The sequence below is a fragment of the Stegodyphus dumicola genome, chromosome 2 (assembly GCF_044657685.1).
Source record: "Stegodyphus dumicola isolate Sdum_Otavi_A_Nest chromosome 2, ASM4465768v1".
Taxonomy (NCBI): Eukaryota; Metazoa; Arthropoda; class Arachnida; order Araneae; family Eresidae; genus Stegodyphus; species Stegodyphus dumicola.
The window spans coordinates 216912098-216928325 of NC_140769.1; the positions used below are offsets into that span (position 1 = coordinate 216912098).

The 16228-nt window shown below is 32.5% G+C and overlaps 1 protein-coding gene, 1 long non-coding RNA gene and 1 other non-coding gene across 11 annotated transcripts in view; 2 read left to right on the top strand and 1 right to left on the bottom strand.

Annotated features, from left to right (window-relative positions):
• The window catches only part of LOC118190971 (voltage-gated inwardly rectifying potassium channel KCNH6-like), a 609494-nt gene that overhangs the window by 477449 nt on the left and 115817 nt on the right, over positions 1 to 16228 (top strand). The gene's annotated exons all lie outside the window — the stretch shown is intronic.
• Positions 1 to 16228, bottom strand: part of LOC146998846 (uncharacterized) — a 476895-nt gene that overhangs the window by 430810 nt on the left and 29857 nt on the right. The gene's annotated exons all lie outside the window — the stretch shown is intronic.
• On the top strand, positions 1942 to 2056 carry TRNAL-CAA (transfer RNA leucine (anticodon CAA)). The gene is made up of 2 exons: positions 1942 to 1979; positions 2011 to 2056. It is a non-coding gene; the product is annotated as a tRNA-Leu (tRNA).

A 16228-nucleotide genomic window follows, 5' to 3' on the forward strand; every position in this document is an offset into this window, starting at 1 on the left:
AGAAAGTCTCCTTCGAAAATATTTGCTTTACATTTTTGTGTTGGTAAAAAAGTGCTATGTTATTGAAAAATTAAGCGAAAGATTTCAACAAAGGAAATCTTGTTGAAAGTACACACATCAAAACTCAAATTATGTACATTTGTTTTGGAGAGCTTTATTTTGTTGATTTATTTCTAAGAGAAATAAATTATGACATCATTCATTAGTGAGTATACCATGATTTTTGATGCATGAAATCATATAAACGAAAAAAAATAGGGAAATATAATGTAAAAGTAAATAAAAATGAAATAAATTCAGTAATTGTAAGAGGCATCCCAAAGTCAGGATCTCCGATTTGTTTTCTCTGTCTGTCAATATTTGTGATACATGGACATGGTGAAAACTGGTCAGTCCAAGTAAAACTAAGCGTTAGAAAAATAATCTTATTTTACGAAAATTTTGTTTAGTAGATGTGCTTCTAACGACTGGACAGTATCCTTTTCATCAGCTATAACTAATGAATGACAAGTCTCACAAGCAGAAAAATAAACAAATTTTCGAGAGCTTACAATAGCTGACAACGACTACCTTTAGAATGAAAGGGAGAATAACCCAGATTCACTTCTCACTGACAAGGTAATCTTGTTCATTCTCAAAGCGATTTTTGGTTTGGTTTATTAAATTATGGCAAAGCACTCAAGGGCTATCTGCCTTGAGGGAGGGATGCCTTCGTGGAGGACTTTTTAAGGGGAACTGGCTCGTATACACGTTACACATGGGGAAAACCACGAAAAACCCATGCAGCCAGCCCGTTCGCCATTCTCAAAGCGGAAGGTTGCAGTAGAGTATCATTAAGGGTGCATCCGGAGCTGTAGAAAGTGCATCCCTCCAGATTTCTTCTTTAATTTTTGTTACGGGCCTGGATTGTAAGCAGTCTTCAAAAATGTTATTTTCATTTTTCTCCGATTACTGCCATTCAGCAAAGCATAAAAAAGTTCCATTTATTTTTAAAATGCAATCGTTCTATAAATGCTAAATAAATTAAGCGATTTAAAACAATACAATAAATGCATTTCTTAAAAATTTACATCTTTATATCGTTTTTAGCCCAAACAGGCTATTAGTCTCAACGCATGATTTTACATTGTTTCATTTTCATTCGAGTCTGTTGTCATTCGACAAAATTTAAGATATTTAGCTTTCAAATTTAATTTGCCTGTTTTTGATTAACAGACTAAGCTATTTAAAAACAATGGATGCAGTTCTTAATACTTTTTTTTTACTATTTAATCTGAATGATTAAAATAAAGATGCATTTAATTCATGATATATTTAATTAAAAGCATTTAATACATTTAAGTATTTCGTTGCATATTCTTCGCTTTTCAATTAAACAGAAGTTCCCATGTTTGCCTTCATTTATTAGCCTATAAAATGTTTCGCTATTCCACCCGGCCCATCCACAGATGATAATTTTTACTGATAAAAACCGTATTAAACTTTAAAACAGCCTTATTGGGCAACCGTTAAAATCAAAAACCCTTTCAGATTTATTTATTTTTAATTTTTATTAATCTATTTAAATCATATCACTTAAAATGCATTTAATTTATGATATATTAGTTGATATTTAATGGTCATTGCAGCATTACTTTAATTGATATATTTTTTGTTAAGACCATAAATTACGTACTTCAATATAGCATTGATATCTTTTTCTTTCTTTTTTAAATTACGTTTTAAAATGTGCCTTTGTTTACATTAAAAAATTTCATGACAAACTTTTAAAGATAATAAACTGATAGCATTTTAGCAAAGGCTTAGTGAAATTTCACTACACTGATAACAAAACCTGGAACCTGGAATATCCTAATCGGCAACAAAGAGATAATGAACACTGCCAGTTCCAACTGTTTGATATCATTGGTTTATATTCTTTACTGGCGTCACAATTAGTGTGTCAGGATGGCCGAGCGGTCTAAGGCGCCAGACTCAAGGATAACCTTCCCTGCGTGACTGGGTTGAGTGTTCTGGTCCACGAATGTGGGCGTGGGTTCGAATCCCACTTCTGACAATGTAATTTTTTTTCTCAAATAAAAAAATTGTCAGATAAGAAAATGATCAAAAATTTGTCATCGTTGGAGCATGATTTAAATTTTTTTTCCCTTAACATTTTTATTCGATTAAATAAGAACAGTTGTGCTGTAACTGCGTAATTTAAAATCAGTGATTCAAAGTAAATAAGCATAATTGCGTTTTGCTAAATATTTTTACGAAATGCGTTTACTTTTGTTTCCACTTAATCTCATAAAAAATACCCTATTTTAAAAATTAATTTATATTAAAGAAGAGGGAAAAGAAAAAATTTCATTTCATTTTAGCAATCAGTAATCACTTATGTACATAAAAGTTATACGTATTTAACAATTTAACTTTAAACAGTGTTTTAAGTTCAAACTTGCTGAATAAATAAATTTCTTGATACATATTAGTTACACCGGCTGCAGTTTCTTGGCTATTTTTGCCAAGAAAGCAACAAAGCATCAAAGGGGAAAATATTCAACAAGTATTTCAGAAAAGATCGAATTTCCTTTAAACTAATTACGCGGTTGTACGAAGAGGGGATTTAAGAAACATGGCATGTTGTTATACGAAACAAAAAAGCACTGCTCGATATTTTACTTCCGAACAATGAATTGCCAGTGGCATTTGTCGTAAAAGGAGGGAGTATTTTTTGGGGGGGGGTAATGGTTGAAAGTAGAACTGCATAAACTTTTATGGAAGTAATTATAAACAACATGGCCGAGAGCTCAATAATATTTACCGATATTGAAAAGGGCATTCGACGCATCACTAGAACAAAAATTACTAAAATGTCATTGGTGACGTCTTTTAATCGAAAACAATTATCGCCAAGAAAATGTGAACCCGCATAATCGATATTTCTTTTTTAAATTTTCAACCGGATGAACAACAATAGCATATTTTCAGCAAAATTAGTTACAGTGTTCAAAGAACGAACAGGCAGTTTTATTTTTCAATCTGACATCGAGTAAAGATTTATAAAGTTTCATTATTTCCTTTAGAAAACGAAGAATGTCATTTATATTAATTTGTAATTTCATTTAAAAATATTCTTTGGAGATATGCAAATGAACTTATCATCTTAAGAAATAAATAAGAATCTTAAGAAATAAATGTAGACGCAAGATTAAACAGGGCAAAAATCTAAACTGGTTCTAAACGCTATCCTTAAAATCTGACACTATAATGTCTGCTGACATGTATTAATAGTTCATCTTCTACACCTTGTTTGTGATACAACACAACATCTTCTCGATTATCTGCTTAACCTTCAGGGATTTTAAATTCATTGTCATAGTCTGAATTTGCTTAGAATTTCCGAAATTTCCTCTTGTATGAGGCCTCGAACCTTTGCGTCATAGTTAAGTTATAGTTGTAGAGACATCAGATATTTTTGGAAGCAGGCAAGATGAAACAATATGCAACGCCTTCGCCGGGAATCGAACCGCGGACCTCTCAACTACGCGCTGAGCGTGCAGACCACTACACCACGAAGGCTCGTTAAAAAGGCGGGGAGAAATACCTATATACTCCCCTTTTTAAAAGGCGACTGGCGTTTTTAGGGAACCCAATCGCCAAATCCTGGGTGAGGAGAATCATCATCCAACACCTTTTTAGTTCGGGCGCCACTGTAGAGACATTAGGTATTTTTGGAAGCATGCAAGATGAAAAATTAACAAAGCCTTCGCCGGGAATCGAACAGTGGACCTCTGGAATACCGGCCCAGTGTGCAGACCACTACATCACGAAGGCACGCCAAGAAGGTAAGAAGGTGGGAGAAACATCTTATATAGTAATAATCTGTAAAAAAATTCCAAATACACTCATGCAAATAATAATAATAATAATAATAAAATGTTAATGCTATTCTAATTGAAAATTCACCTAGCATCCTGAATCGGAACTAAATCAAGCAACAACTTATTAGAACATTAGCAGAAACGTGATTAAAAAATAATTCCTAACATTCTTTAATAACGTAGAGAAAAGATCAACTTCATTAACACTGCAGTAAGTGAACCTAAACCATTTATGTCAAAATCAGTAGTGTTGAAAAACAAGAAAACGCTAAAAACGATTTTGTAAATGCAGATACAACTTGAGGCGCAACAAGTAATATAAAAATAAAGTCAATTCCTACTTAGGTCAACAACGAAAACTTTTTAAAATACTACAAAAAATTTAAAATACAGAAAACATGTAAAGTAAATTTAAAAAGTAAATTTTTTAATTTTTAATATGTGATAAAATATCAAGGGATTAATATCAAGTGTCATCCACTACAAGTTTAAAAAAGTATAAAATATCAAGTGATTAATATGAAGTGTCATCCACTATAAGTTTAAAGAAATATATTTGAACTTTAGTGGATGAATAAAAAATATTTTATTAACGATTGAAAATTTGAATAAGATATATGGAGAGTGTGAGCTAATAGTAAGAATTTTAAAAAAAAAGGGGGAAGCTGCGAAAAGTCATCTGTAATATGCGGATATGTCGGCAGCACATACTCTCTGCTAGAATTCTTCTATCTAGGATCTTCACCCGCTACTCTGCACAAACCGAATTTCGGAATAGCTGAGGACTGTTGTGTTTGGTATTGCTTTCTGAAACTTCTGTTATGGATTTCTCTTAGCAGTGCATGAGGAATGAAAACTTGTGAATAAATTGGTTACAAATAAAGCAACAAAAATCCTTCAGTTGTAAAACCATTATAAAAAATAACTTACTTTATGAAAAGATTAAAATTAATTCACTATTATACTTTAAAATATTAAATTGTGTTCCAAACGTAAAGTTATTTTGAAGAAAACTGAACTAAATTAAATTGATTCAATATTATTTTTAATTTCATGATGGCAAGAAATAAAACTATGGCACTATTCTTGTTCTTATTCATTGCAAATTTTCGTAAGACAACGTAGCTTAGAACTTAACTTTGATTGTGGTAAGGATGTTTTTGTTAGTTCGTTTCAAATTACCTGCGTAACCTGTCTGTTTTAACAACCAGATATTTTGTCATTCAACGATTCAATATTGTTACAAAATGAATGGAAAACATTTTATGACTTCGCTATACTAAAACTCGTTCTATACGATAAGTAAAGTATTTCTTTCTTCCTCCTGTTGATTCAGTACTTTTGTAAAATGCTGTATGTCTTTTAATTCCATCATTACAGACTCTCATAAACAGTAATCGATAATATTCATTCATAAATTTTGTATGTCCTGTCGATAAACTTAAAATAGAATTATCTTAACAACGGATTACTGCGCCATCTATTGTCATAATTCTGAACAAAAGAATGAAATGGAAGAAATAAGTTTTTATACAGTTTGAGTGGGTATAGCAGTCAGTCAATACCAAGCAAAGGCATATCGCACTGCAAGTTTAATACATGAAACAGAAAAATTCTAAATAAGCTAGAATCAATGACGACATTTCCTCCTGTGTGTGGAGAGACCCCCCGCCTCCACACACACACACAAAAGAGAATTGCAAGTATTTCAGAATCAACAAAATATTGCTAAGAATTTCTTAAATACCTCGTAGAAATTATTTAATATAAAATTATGTCCGTTATATGTACATGGCAATGCATAATTTCTTTCATTTGTTGTTATTATATAAGTGTGTTGTTCATCATAGTGATGAAGAGAATTCTTTTAAAAATCTAATTCTTAAAATCGTAAATGGACAACGCAAAGCATAAAGATCATAAATAAATTAGACTTCTAATACACTATAATTTCCAAGTCTTCATATAATACTTAATTCCTGCATTCAAAATAAAATGAAGAAATTAAAAAAAAATACTGAATTTTGAAGAAATTTAATCATGAAGAAATTAACTAAGGCGTCCATATCGCAAGCTTCAATTTTTTTACTTCCTTGTACGATGTAAATTTCGCGAAAAATTTTGGAAATCATATTTCAATGAAAATATCCATTTTAACCGCTCTCGAATCCATTCGAACCATGTTTTTGCTTGACATCTATACGTACGGAGAGAATAAATGACCCTTTTTTCCAAAATCTATTTTAAAATGGATTCAGAAGAGATTTTTCCGTGGCGTCTGTACATACGTACGTAATGTATCTCGCATAACTCAAAACGAGTAGCCTCAAAACGTTAAAATTTTATACATGGGTAACATGTAATTGTGCACCTCCCTTTCTGGTTGCAATCGGCCTCACTAAATGTATACAAATATATATAAATGCATTCTGCTAGAGTCGATGAGCTCAGTTTTTTTTATTCTTATATGTTTGTAAAATCGTGAACTTTTTTTGCTCTGAAAGTCATTGAATTATGGTATTCTTATTTTCCGGTTAAGTTTTTTAGGCTTTTAGTTTACCTGCATTTAATGATTGTAGAAGTATTAACAACTGAAAAGTTGTTTAAGTGGTACTAAGCCTAACGAGGCCAGCATTTGTTTACATTTGAACCTCTTAGTATAATAGTGAATTAAGTCAGTTTGTGCATCAATTTCAATGCTTTTTTGGTGAGTGGGACCAAAAATAAACTTTAAATTTTGTGCACCGAAAAACTGTTTTTCTGCCTGCTGGTTAAATTGCCTTTTTTTTTTTTTTTTTTTTTTTTTTTTCCGTAGAAACTCTGAAGTTTAATAGCAATTTTTTTAATTGTTTTTAATTATATTTGGTGTTTAAAGTTTTTCTGTATTTTACAATTTTTAGTGAAGTTGTTTTGAGATTTTATGGATTTTTCATTTGTCATGAAGTGAAAACTGAATGAATTAAATGAGAAATATATCTCTAATAAAATTCGAGGAAATAAGTGTAAATGAAATGCAGCAAAAAAATGTGTATAATTTAATAAGCCGTACAAGGAACTCATGTGGTGTTCACTTCAGATATTTTCCTTTTAATTTTATTCAAATTCAACGCTTTTTCCTAATATTTTAATATTTTTCTGTTCATACTATTTTGCGTACGTAGAAGAAATGTACACCGAAGCTTTTAAAGCTGAATTTCTTTTTGAGCTGAGTTTTAATTTTATTTAATAGTAAAGATTTGTTTTAATGAGTTGGCCACAATAAATATTGTTATACTCCTGGACAGATGTACAATTTTCGGTTATTATGTTAAATCACATCGGAGCAAAATAAAATCCGCATCACCTTCACGCTTAGCCCCATACTTAGAATATTGCCTTTCGGCAAAGCATAAGACCTTTAAGTTATCTTTCAAATTTAATTAATATGTTAATAATTAACAAACTGAGTGATTTAAAAGAAATAAACTCACTTCATAACATTTAAATCTTTGTTTTCCTTTTTCAGCAACATATCTAATTGTAAAATGTATATAATTTATGATATATTCAAGCAATAACTTTTCCAAATATTTGCAACTTTAATTAATAAAATATATTTCTAACACTATATGTGACACAATTACTATATAATCTTTTGTTTTTTTAATAATTATGATGATTTATAATTTTTATTTTTTTTTTTAATTTGTAAGGTATATTTTAATTTTATAACAGTTTTTTAAGTTTATGACACTTTCTTATCTCTTTTAGCTTCAGCTTACAATTCCTTACCAGAATGAGTTTTTAGAATCGCGTTAAATGCAAAGTGGAGGCTTTGTTGTACGCGCTGAGAAAGGGGCCGACCGTTAAATCTTTGTTTTGATCAAATAAAAGGTAATTAACCTTTCTTGAGTTTACGTTTCTGTTTCTGGATTTGAGCGATTATTCGCTTAGTAGTTCACTAGGTTCCTCAACACTTAGTTTAATAGAATACGAGTGAAGAACACTACAATTTATTTTTTAAAAATTTAATGAAGAACTCTTTTTTTAAATCTCTTACTATTTGAAACTTACAGATTAAAATTTCAAATTTCAAATAACAATTTTCTTGCGTTTGTTTAAGACAGTCAAAATTATTTTTATGATCTCTTAGATTTATTAACTAATCCTTTAGTTACTTGTATGTAAATTTTTAAACACATATTTCTTGTTTCAATTGTAAAAAATAATCTGAGGATTCCAGATTGTAATTTTTTATTTTATTTTATTTTATTTTTTTAAATTTCTGAGATACTTAGAAAAATAACTTAAAATGGTAGTACATGTGGTATCTGATGTAGTCAACACATGACTTCCTTGTGCGGCCTATTAAATTATACACATTTTTTGCTGCACTCCATTTTAACATATTTCCTCGAATTTCTTTAAAGATATTATTTTTAATTCAATCTTAAAATTAGAGTTTGACGCAAAACCAAACTGTCCAGCGGGCAGGAAGAGAGATATTTCGATGCGCAAAACTGAAAGTTAACTTTCGGTCTCACTAGACAAAACGACACTAAAGTTGGTGCATAGACTGGCTTAATTCACCTACTTAAGTACAATATTATTCAATCACTTTTAAAGCAAAAACTGCTGCACAATTTATCTACATATAAGAATAAAAAAAACTTAGCTAACTAAGCTGGGTAACAGAGTGGTATATATTGTTGCGAAATGCCCTGCTGCGGTAAGATAGCTTCTCCGCAAAGCGAGTTTAGTGTTGCCATAAAGTGGGAGGGAAAGGCAGGGTTTCCAGATTTAGCGCCCATTTGGCGACAAAATTGGTGATATGCCATAGACGGAGTTTTCTATAGAACATTTCTAGAACGTATTTTTGGCAGTAGGATAAAGCTATGTATACCCGGCCTGTACGCGGAGAGAGGAGTATGTTGAGTTCAATAGTAGTGTTTTGAGCTCAGAGATTAGGTTAAGAGCGACCGAACTGAGTCGGAAGCTGTATTTTAGTGCTTTGTAGTTATAGGCTGAAGGTTGTGTTGCTAATTCTTTCCTGTCGTTTATCATAGTTTTTCGACGATTGTAACGAGTTTTTCGACGACTAAAGCATAGGTTTTCGACGACTGTTCTACGTCTTTGGAACTCTCCTGTGTAATACTGGCGAATAAATTGTGTTATAATTTTTCATCAAGCGTTGTCCAAATTCATGAACCCGTAGAACGCAACAATATACACTGCCATCCAAAAGTTAAAGAAAAACATGTTTTTCAAAGCTCACCATTATAAAAATATCAGTAACGTTTAAATTCACAGTTCATATGCATGACAGTAACAAAGTTTAAGAAAACATATGCAAAAACAATAGCTATCACTTTTATTTTAGAGAAATGAATACTTATATAGGAGTTGGAGAAAAAATGCAAAAATTGTAATTTTTGTTCACGAGGGTTGGTCTTCAGTTGCTGTTACAGTTTCGTGGACAATATCTAGAAGAGTTCATCAATGTTCAGGAGATGTCGTTTGCCTGATTCGTTCAGGTGGTGGGCTATCGGATGGATGGAAATGGAAATGTCACAAGCTGATGCTGCTAGATGTCTCAATGTCTCTCGTAGTGTGGTCCACCTACTATAGAATTAGTTTGAATTCGAAGATTCTGTGTCTAGAAGACATGTTCCAGGCACACCTAGAGTTATAACTCCTGCGGGAGACCGCGGCCCGAAGGAAGAGTAACATTACTGTGCCTCAGCTCATGGCAAATCATTTAGTGGTAACAGGAACAAGAATTTTAGTTACTACAGTGCGCAGACGCCTGCACAGTACAGATCTGTATGCAAGATGACCGGTTGTTTGTGTCCCCTTTACTCGAGGACATAGAGGTGCCCGTTTATGTTGGGCAACAGAACAAATCTCCTGGACCAGTCAACAATGGCGTCTGATCTCTTCACAGGCGAGTCCAGATTCACATTCAAGAGTGATTCAGGTAGTCAGCTGATCTCGAGGGAACATCGCACCAGATACAACCAATCCCACATTGTATAAAAACACAGTTACAGAGGTGGTGGAATAATGGTTTGGGTTGGGATCTCTCTCGGTGGTCCCACTGATCTGCATGTGTTCCATGCAGGAACTTTGACCAGCGTGTGATATCTAGACGGGATCTTTTATCAATAAGCTCACCTATATGACGCTGCTATTGGTCCTGGATTTCTTCTGATGGCCGACAATGCGCGACCGCATAGAGCTCGAGTTGTTAAAGATTATCTTGAGGGTCACGGTATGGAGCGGAGGGAATGGCCAGCTCAATCCCCAGACCTGAATCCCATAGAGTATCTCTGGGACTACCTTGGGAGACAGGTGGCTGCTTTAAGTTCTCCAAGGTCATTAGATGAGCTCGAACAAGGATTACTCCGTGTCTGGTCGTTGCTTCCCATTTCACTGACCGGCAACTTAATTGACAACACGGAACGTTGCTGCCGCCAATATATTGCAGCTAGTGATGTACACATTCCTTATTAGAACCCATTTTCGTAATGCTACCACCCCATTTTTCCTCAGAAAACTGTGATATACTGTTTCTCTGAGATAGGATTTTTCTGCCAAGAGTGAAATGTTTTGTTGTAATTCATGTTTGTATTGAACTTTAGAAACATTTCATGTCGCAATCATAAAAGAACTATTTAATGAACTTGTCCTGTAAATTTCTTGTTTCTATGTTTCTTTATTCTTAAATTAGTCACAAAAAAACATGTTGTTCCTTAACTTTTGGAGGGAAGTGGTGTGTTTGTATATATATATAGAGAGAGATAGATAATAATTTATTTACTAAAGAAATATTGATTATATTATCTCCTAAGATTAATTTTAGTAGAATTATCTTAAAAGAGTGAATCCATAGTTAGTAAGTTCAATTTCGAAAATTGTTTTAAAGTAACTTGAATGTAAATTGTTAAAAATGTTTAACGGGGACTTGAATTAAATCATGAATAACACAATTTCAATTGTAAAAAGAAATAAATTAAAAGCAAGTAATCATTTCCATTGATCGGAAATTAGTTGACTTTTCAAAGGGAACAAACCAACTCCCGTTCAATGAACAATAATTAAGAAATAAATACGAAGGTATTTCGTCCTTTACTCAAGTAATAAGGCGATGCCAAACCGGCAGTTCAAGCTAGACCAAAGATTTCCGTGAATAGAAGGGATCAAGAACCAATGCAGAGCACCAAAGAACTCATTCCGATTAAGCATTTTCGCTAATTCAATTTTGAATGAAAAGCAATTTCTGCAGTAAAATTGATAAATTACTCGAGTAATTGTCCCCGACACCCTCGTGTTTATGCATTTTAATTAAATGCTTAATCGAATGAGTTCTTTGGTGCTGTGCATTGGTTCTTGATCCCTTCTATTAACGGAAATCTTTGGCCTAGCTTGAATTGCCGGTTTGGCATCGCCTTATTACTTGAGTAAAGGACGAAATACCTTCGTATTTATTTCTTAATTATTGTTCATTGAACGGGAGTTCGTTTGTTCCCTTTGAAAAGTCAACTAATTTCCGATCAGTGGAAATGATTACTTGCTTTTAATTTATTTCTTTTTACAATTGAAATTTTGTTATTCATGATTTAATTCAAGTCCCCGTTAAACATTTTTAACAATTTACATTCAAGTTACTTTAAAACAATTTTCGAAATTGAACTTACTAACTATGGATTCACTCTTTTAAGATAATTCTACTAAAATTAATCTTAGGAGATAATATAATCAATATTTCTTTAGTAAATAAATTATTATTAACTTACTTTGCAGCAAATGCGCAAGTAGTAGAATAACTCGATTTCGCACTAAGCGAATTTAAGATCATACAACATATATATATATATATATATATATATATATATATATCTGTGTGTGTAATTTTATGACTTAGAGAAAGCTGCAACGGATTGATGATGGTCCTCTGCGTTGTAACTTAAAGGGGAATATAGATATCCCATAGTATAATGCTAAATCATTGTTGTTGACTATATTGTGTTCTCCGATTCTGAGAAGCCATCGATTGCATGTGGATCGTTTAATGCCATCAGGAATGAAAAACTGATTTTAAAAGGTAAATAAAATTAATCTCCAAAATATAAATATCAAATATTTTTAACTGATTTTAATTTATTAATAGCACTGGTGATCCTTATTTAAATTAAATTAGAAATTTTATTTTTTGAATCAGAATAACATGTAATTCCAAAACATTCGTAATTCTAAGGCAATCTCTATAGCAACATTTCTGATAGAGAAAATTCTCAATACAGTAGTTATGGCCGCGATTCAAACGTAATATTAGGAGGAATTTCATTCATTCAAACATTATCAAAAGTTATTTTCAATCTACTAATTTGTAATGACGAGAACTTTCGTTGCGTATCCTATGGGCAGGCACGCTTGCCTGACAGACTTTAAAATGAATGTCACTTTCTCTTTATGAATATTATAATTCCCGTTAATATTGCGTTGGAATTTTAAACTGATAGCTCTTTGCGACAGCTGTATATTTTCTGGAATTATACAGTTATTTTCCTACTAACGGAATGTCATTTCGCTAAGCTCTCTGAAAGTTTCTTTAAATCTGTTTGTTGTCTTTAGTCTCTTTCATCTGTATTCTCTTTCATCTTGACGTAGCATTCCATAAGCTATTTCCAAAGACTCTTTGCTCTGTACTTTGGTAGCTGAGCTTGCGCAGAATATCTTTTGATCTACATGTCTTTTGCATTTAGTTTAAGATATAGACCTTAATGTCTCTGTAGAACATTCTAAGCCTGAGTAGCATATTTTTTCAGAAAATCTTTGTTAAAGTATCCTTTTTTAAATTTACCTTTCTATTGTATCTGTACACATTTATATAGTATATATATATGTCATATTTTTAATGCGTAGAAGAAGACACTGGAACGCTTAAAAGCTTTCGGTATCTATCCGTCATGGCTGATAGTTAAGGCTTACAGATAAAGATAAAAAAACTGAATGTTGACAAATCACCAATCTTTATTCTCACACATATCCAATTAATTCAGTAGGCACTTATCCAATCATAATTAAATATCATAAATTTCTATGTACATTGGTTTTTAAAAATAAGACCTAGGCATTTTAGAAGGGAAAGCAAAGCAGCGTGGATGTTGGTGTGGCGAAAGCTAAGGAAAGGAATGGAAGAATGACGCAGTTGATTGTGCCAAGAGTATTGATACAAAGTCTGATGTAACTGTAGAGACAAGCTATGGTTGGTTAATTTGAGGGTGCTATGCAATCGTGGAAGGATCCCGAATTTGGAGTGCCAACACGTAACACTGCATCGGGAATTGCAAAATTGAAGCATATGCTGCTATATTGCTGATAAATGTTTGTGATTTTGTTGTTGATTTATATATGGCGTAAGTGCGAAGATAACAATGCTTAATAATAAAGCTGAAAAAAAAAAAAAAAAAAGTTAGCAGCAGTGGGTATAACAGCAGAGTGATAGCCTGCGAGCTCAGCGAGAGTGTAAACTAGTATATTGTTACGAAATGTAAAGGCGCAGTAAGATGGCATCCCCGCAAAGCAGTTTTAGGGTTGCCATAAAATAGGAAAGGAGGGCAGGGTTACCATATTTGGCGACGTTTGGCGACAAAATTGGTGATATTACATGGACGGTTGGAGAACCTTCTGGAACGAATTCTTACCGGTTTAGCCCAGAATGTTCCCGAACACAAGCCGAAAGCTATGTAAACCCTGCTGGTCCGCAGTCAGTTAGTGTGTGTGCCTTGTCTAGCGAGCTGATAGTCATTGAGCGAGTGTCTCGAAGTCTAGCGCCGAGTTGGTCGTCGAGTGCATCGAGAGAGTTATTTAGTGCATGGCAAATTACGGCATCGTCGAGTTTTGTCTTGAACTGTGCTGAGTAGAGAGCTATACTCTTGTGTATCGTCGAGTGCATCGTGTAGAGAGTCTCGAGAGTACGTGGAGTTCCGAGAACAACCAAGCAGAGTTGGGAGCTGTACTCGGGTGCTTTGCAGTGAAGCTGTCTCCACCGTGATAGCCTGATAACCTGAAGGCCGTGTAGCTGATTGTGTCAGCGTGTTTATAGTAGATCTTCGACGACTGTAAAAAGTGTTTTGGAGCTGTCCTGATTAATATTGTCTAAATAAAGTGTGTTTCGATACTTCATCAAGTGTCGTCGTTATTCACTCCAAATCTACGAACCCCGTACGAACGTGAAGGAAGAAAAACGTAACAGCTGGTATCAGAAGAATAGGAAAAACGTAACAATATTAAGAAATCCTTTTGGGCCACTGTTAAAATCTGAAACCTTTCAGTTTATATATATATATATATATACTGCTCCCGCAGACTTGGTATACATAATTTTTTTTTTTTTTTTTTTTTTTTTTTTTTTTTAGTCCAAAGGGATTTGAATCCCGAAGGACTATTAGTTTCGTTTTGGCATTTTGCGTTGGACGGATAAATGTCGGTTCACTTTTCAAACTGTTTCCATAAAATGTTAGAGTCCTGCATTATATTTGAAGAAATTAAATAATGAAAATCTGCGTAAATATATGTATATTTCTCACATTGTCATAAAATAACGGTACATAGAGTCATCGAATTTTGAATAACGTAATCCTCCAACGAATATGAGCATGTGGAAGACCAAATTTGAAATTTGAAATTTGTTTTATGATCGATTTCCTATTTTTTAAAACTTTGACGAATTTTTGATTAATAAACTCAAGGATTTCAAAGCGAGCAATGGCAACGTTGTTCAGAAAAAACATTTTTATCTCCAGCGCGTGAGTCTCTGTATCGGAAATTCTAAAGATATGCTCGTTTTAAAACTATTTTGCGATATTGCTGTTGCACTGGATCTTATGGTTTAAGTGCGAGGAACATGATATTTAATAATGAAAGGTAACACACAAAATGTTAAAAAACGCCCCTTTGGACGTAATTTAAAATCTGAAACATTTCAGTTTTTTTTTTTTTTTCTTTCGCTCGGTTTTCAAATGGTAAATTAGTAAAATAAAGGTAAGGAGAGTACGGGTAAATGAAGTTTTTAATTTGATACCAAAATTAGATATTTCGTTATTCGACTTGATATGTATCTGATCATCACCATAGGAATATTTAAAAAATTAAGACAAGCTTGTAAATTGAGATAATTTACCACTTTAAAAGAAACCGTATTTATTTTATTGTGCTGCTTCGTGGGATTTATTCAGATTATTTAATCGTCTTTTTGTATAGCATTTTCAACATATTAAACTCAATACTTGCGAGACCATCTTACCTTTCAGTGCTTCCCGGTTTATTAAACATCTTCAAAAACATGGAGTGGTATCATATGGGAAACTCACATATTTGTGAAAATATTTTAATATTTTAATTTTTTTTTATTTTTTATTTTTTTTTTTTTTTTTTTTTTTTTAGTCCAAAGGGATTTGAATCCCGAAGGACTATTAGTTTCGTTTTGGCATTTTGCGTTGGACGGATAAATGTCGGTTCACTTTTCAAACTGTTTCCATAAAATGTTAGAGTCCTGCATTATATTTGAAGAAATTAAATAATATATTAATATTTTAATATTTTAATATTTTAATTTTTTTTTATTTATTTATTTTTTTTTTTTTTTTTTTTTTTTTTAGTCCAAAGGGATTTGAATCCCGAAGGACTATTAGTTTCGTTTTGGCATTTTGCGTTGGACGGATAAATGTCGGTTCACTTTTCAATTGTGTAAGAATAGATTTAAACATATTATACATGTTTTTCGTCTTTGTGTTCTTTAAATTTGACTAAATTCTTGTAAATTAAATAATATTATGGTCAGATATCACATTTGTCACACAGTATAATGAGAACTGGAAATCTTTCCTTTTTGATCACTTTCCCTATATAAAAACTATAACCTAATATACCGAGGCCTGGCGTCTGTAAAGATTTCATAGAGTTTGTGGGTCTAGAGAATAACATTTGTTCACCTCTGGTTTTAATATGGAATAATTGTATGAATCTTACCGTATTTCTGTTTCTCGCGCTTTGACTGTCCTGAACTGAATGATACGTTATTAAAAGCATTGTGTATGTTATTCAATAAGGTAAACTCTGAAGCTTCCTTGTTTTAAAAAAAGTTAATAAAAAGACAAATGCTTAAAATAATTACATTTTCACATTAAAATAATTACATTTTCACATAATTACATTTTCACAATATTTTGAAATATTAGAAGTTTTGGAGTGGTATTTTTTGAAAGATTAATTTTAGCTGCTCCGAGAATCGAAACCAGGATCTTCAGGACTAATATCTTTTCCGCTGCAACACAGGAGCCCATAGACGACATTGCTTATTTTATTATAATTTTAACTAA